Here is a 5,577-nt window from a genome sequence, read left to right as displayed (position 1 = left end):
TTTAGTGAAATGTGTCTGTTTTTTCTGACTCTGAGTGACTCTTTGACTCTTTCCTGTGAAGGCTGATGCTGTTTCACCATTCAGATATGTGTTAGACAGGACAAAAATGGCAAAACCGCTAATTTTCATGTGAACCCAACTATTTTAACTACAAAAACCAATAGTGGAAGAAGTAGTAACACACTGAATATACACAATGGTGCAGTAAAGTGTAGTCATATAGTGCAGAATGTTTTGGATTCATATTCCGGTTGCAGTAATATGTCGGATTGGTTTTATTTGTTGCATAGTTATAGTATAATGAACAATGAAATGTATTTTTGTACCTGTAGCCAAAAATAAAATAAGATGAAATAATTGTACATACAGCACGCAGGATGAATATAAATGCATATTCATATTTATTATATACTCATATTTTCTGGTTGTGACTTGATACAAAGCCTGACAAATGCATGTCAATTTAACTACAAATGTAATGGTGACCCAAGAGTTTTGCATCTTACTGAATCAATTCACTGTTTAGCATGAACATATTCTACAACTGCTGGACTATTAACCGTTTTATCTCAACTTATTTGGAATTACTGCTTCATTTACAGACATTGTTGTTCGTGAATTGCAATCTTAATCTGCTCTGTTCATTGTAGACCTAATAGGGTGGTTGCGCCACAGGAATAAATTATCCCTTACTAGAGTTTAAAAATATGTTCTATTTTTAACATCAAATTACACTGGTAGAGAATTTGTTATGAGTAGGACTTCAGTGTAAAATAAGGGGGACATATTGACCTACAAATACACTCTTATCCTTAAACTCAGAATAAAATATTTTTATCCTGTCACATGAAATGAATGTGAGAATGTGATTTTTTTTCTTGATGGATACAGTGTAACTCTGTGACTCAGTATGTAATCCCTTGGGATTAATAAACTATCTATCTATCTATCTATCTATCTATCTATCTATCTATCTATCTATCTATCTATCTATCTATCTATCTATCTATCTATCTATCTATCTATCTATCCATCCATCCATCCATCCATCCATCCATCCATCCATCCATCCATCCATCCATCCATCCATCCATCTATCTATCTATCTATCTATCTATCTATCTATCTATCTATCTATCTATCTATCTATCTATCTATCTATCTATCTATCTATCTATCTATCTATCTATCTATCTATCTATCTATCTATCTATCTATCTATTTCATTTTACAGCTGTGCATTGTTTATTTTTTATCATAGTGGTTGCTACTCTTCCTGGGGTCCTTTAAAATACAAATACATTTATAAAATAGATACATAATGAAAAACAAGTTTACGATTCATTATCATCAGTAAGCTGAACATTTCATCTCAACACATAAACCTTAAAACATTTAAACTTTTATCTTTACAGCAACTTGGATTGTGAGAGTCAAACAATCATTTGCATTCCTGTATTTCCTTGAGTAGTTCCTGTTTGAGTGATTTTTTGAATGAATGTGAGCTTTTAGAGTGTTTGATGTATGAAGGTAACTTATTCCATGGACTGGAGGCCCTGTAAAAGACAGAATTTTTCAATCAATTTGTTTTTGGTTTGGAAAGTTCAAGGTGACCCATGGTAACCTGTGTGGTGCCATGATTATGTTGTAGATCTCTATGCCTTATTCTGTCGGTAAGAAAGTCAGGTTTCCCATGCATGTTTCTGCTTAATTTAACTACTTTAGATGTTAGGAGTTCAATCTACAGCAATTATCACATTTTACGAGACTACTATGTTTGTAGTGTTGCTGTCCTGTGAGAACTGCATACACCTAAAAATTCAGCTTTTCCTGAGCGAAGAAAAACAGCTTTAGTTTTCAGTCATAGTTATTCTCGTGTTACAAATCATGCCAACTAGATGATTAAATAGAAAATCCAGTAACTCTCACAGAAAACAGGAATGTGTTTTCCTGCGAATCTATAGGTTTTTAAGAGTTTATGTAACTGAAGAAGGAGGAAAGTTTTTCAACTCATAAAAGAACATTTCATCCTTAAATTTCTCACAAACTATCAAAATCTGTATGTGACAAGAAGGAGATGAAAATCTGAAATGTGAAGTTATCGAAGCTGTCAGACAAATATAGTTTGTAATTTATTAGCCTCTGAGATGTCGTAAATGTCAGTATTGATGTAAAGGTGCATAAAATATAAATACTGTAAGTTGTACTCAGTATTGTTAGTAAAGGTATTTCAGGACTTTGAACAACAGCAAAAAAACATGGGTGCAATGTCACATCTTACTGCTGTGTTAGGTTGTGCTTTATCTCAGTGCTATTTCTATTTCCTCTCCTTCCACCAGGGGGAGTTTATCTCCTGTCAACACTGTCCTCAGTAGAGTTGCCATCTGAGAACCTGTGTTACATGTCCCACACCTTTATTTAGATCATAGCAGGACAGGACCAAAAAATTAAAATTTATGTGTAGGAAAAGTACACTGAATAATATCCTCATTATGTCTTGGATTTAACAGATCAGCAAAGGAAAGAATATTTATATCTGTATGTGATTTATCATTGACAAAGCTGCACAATAAAAATCTGGGAATAACATATGAATATTACTATTTGTCATCATAGACCTCATGTATTCAGTCACTTTTACATTTATTACTTGTAAAACAATGTGTGCATCGCTTATATTTCACGTCACAAAGCTGAAATTTGTCTCTCAAATTTAATTTAAAATTTACATGTAATTTAAACCTAGGTGCTTCTCAGGGAAAACGTAATTACCCTCCTCTGTTTTTAACATTTGACTCATGCTGCGTTAGATGTGACTAGGGTGAGATTTTTGCTCTGCATGCTCCGATAGTTGCACACCAAAAGCATCTCTTTAAGAAAACATGTCTGTCACACTAGGCTGAAGGCAACAACTCGCTCAGCTAATAAATTATTCAGGCTCCTGTGCCACTGAATTTAGACATGGCAGAACAGAGCTGGAAGGAGGGGCAGAGCAGTACCACCACGCTCCTGTAGTGGACACTGGTAAATCATCAAAACAGCATTCCTGTTTTTTTTTTGGTTTTTTTTTAAACTCACTTGCAAAGCTAAGCCTCCTGCTTGGCCTACTTCAAGGTGAGTGTAGAGTACTTCACCTAGTATGTATGAGGCTGGCAGTGAATCATGGAGGTGACATCATCCCTTTTTAGTCACTATGTGGCATTTGGAGACTATTTCAACCAAGACATTTGCAGCGTATTCATCCTGCGCACACATCCATCTCTGAAATGTTAATGCTGATGACTTAAATAAAGCATCTGCCTCGGATAAGTGAAGGAGACAGAGGGGTCCTGAGAGAGGCATTACATACAGAGCAAATGTGTTCGTATGAGAGAAGAGAGAGAGGAAGACTTAACGGTAGGACTGTGCAAAGAGCAAGGTCACAAAACACAATTGCATTGTGTTTCACTCAGGCTGAAACCTGAGCAGCCTAAGTATCCTACCTCCAGATAGGCAGTTCCTGTTTACTACTCCTTATTGCTTTAGGCCTAATGTGCAGGAGGCTCTGTATGTTACTTACTGCATGTATAAGCAAAACAGAATGCTATCATAATTATGCGCTCATTTTCATTTAACATATGCTGTTGCATCTAAGCTGCATGTATAGAATTAAAAGTATTAGTGCTGAGATGGATTACCACGAGAAGAGAAGGTGCTCATGTATTGATCTGGCAGAAACAGCCTTCATCACCACCTAACCATGACTGTCCTTTAGTCTATGGGTGAGGTCACTTTTACAAGGACACACTGATTTAATTAGAAGCTGGTCCTCTCATCTCTACAATCAGCTCCATGATTGTATGAGAGCTTCGGAGAGGATTTCTCCAGGGCCTGTATTTATTAGACCTAATGTAAATTTCCTGTCCTGCTTTTTAGTATCGTGTGCTGGACCAAGGCCAGTTTGTGAATGATAGTAGTGTTTTGTTCATCCATGGTTACCATAGAATGAGAAATGTATTGGTATTTCTTTAACCCTTTATCAAGCAAGTGACTATTTTTGGTAATTTCCACGTACATTACAAGAGTAACAGTAACAGTTCCAGTGAGGACAGTGAGTCACCAATCTCAGGTCCAATGTGGTCTACAGGGTCTGTAAGGTCCACCTCTGCATGAACAGTGAGTGTACCTGCTTTGTTAAGTACCATGAAGAAATGGTACTAATGTAAGGAATGATGTTCAAAGGGATAATGTGGATGTGGACAGGGTCTGGATCAGCACTTATGCTGGTCTGATGTTAGAAAAGGCATATTCTAATGTTCTAAAATACATGTCCTTTTCACCTTACATGTGTTTTTTGTTGTTGTATTTTTTAGATTTACTTCTTGGATTTTTTTTTTTTTTTTTTTTTTTTTTACCACTTTGGGTAAGGAACCAAATATGGTAATTTCATTGACCTTGATTGTTTACACAACAATATATATATTTTTTTGATCAAGATGTTTTTATTGAAGTTTTCTCAATATAATACAAGTGCAGCGCTGAATGGTCATTAAAGAAATCTTTAATAAGCATGGGTGTAAATTGAACGCAGCTAGCACCATACAAAACAAAAAAATAACAACAACAAAAACAAAACAAAAAACAAAAAACAACAACAAAAAAGCAAAGCAGAGCAAATAACAAACTACATAAAATAATAACAATAATTTTTAATAAACAATAATTTAAAAAAAAAAAATCACAAAAGTAATTAAGTGTTGTTATGTCTACCAATGACACACTAAGGTTGAAATTTTGAATTTGACAGTATTTCTATGAGTGAACTATAAAGGGTTAAAATTGCATATACCATATACACGTATGAAAGTGATGTACTGTCCATTTAGTACACGAGTAATTCAATACCTAAAAACTCATCTTATATTTTTGCACCAGATTTTTCACCCCTGAGGTTTTTCTTTTTGACTTAAAAAGCATTGTTTTTGTTCTCACACATATGGTGCAAATAGGGCCACAAATGTAATGTCAAACTGTAACCTATGTTTCAGGTCAACAGAGATGAATTCTCCCCCTCACATAGACAGATTTATCGTACTTGGTAATAGTATGGTAGTATGGTATCCACCCTACAGCCCAAGGGCAGAGCTATAGTATTTGATTGGAAAAGGGACATTGAATGTATTTTTGTATTTGTCATATATTGGATTTATGAGGTAAACAGTACTTTTTATGATGTATAGACATGTTGGATATCATTTTGTCCTTGTTGACTTAAAAATTGTATAATAGTATTTTATAGAATCCTTCCGTAAAATATATAAATATATGTATGTAATATATAATATGATATGTTTAATATACTATTGCTTTTCCAAACTATACAGAGGTAACTTTATTCATGTTGCTAAAGCCCCTCATTCATATAAATCATGTGTTTTATTACTTCAAACCTTCTTGTAATAGCAGGTACAGACTTATTGTTTTTACCACATTATTTGCGTCATTTATATGCTACGTTATATAATAGAGAAACATACTGGATTCGATATGAGGCTATAAAATATGACATTATTCATCTGTACATATGATAAAAATATG

The sequence above is a fragment of the Sphaeramia orbicularis genome, chromosome 4 (assembly GCF_902148855.1).
Source record: "Sphaeramia orbicularis chromosome 4, fSphaOr1.1, whole genome shotgun sequence".
NCBI lineage: Eukaryota > Metazoa > Chordata > Actinopteri > Kurtiformes > Apogonidae > Sphaeramia > Sphaeramia orbicularis.
Note: the sequence above shows the minus strand (reverse complement) of the source record.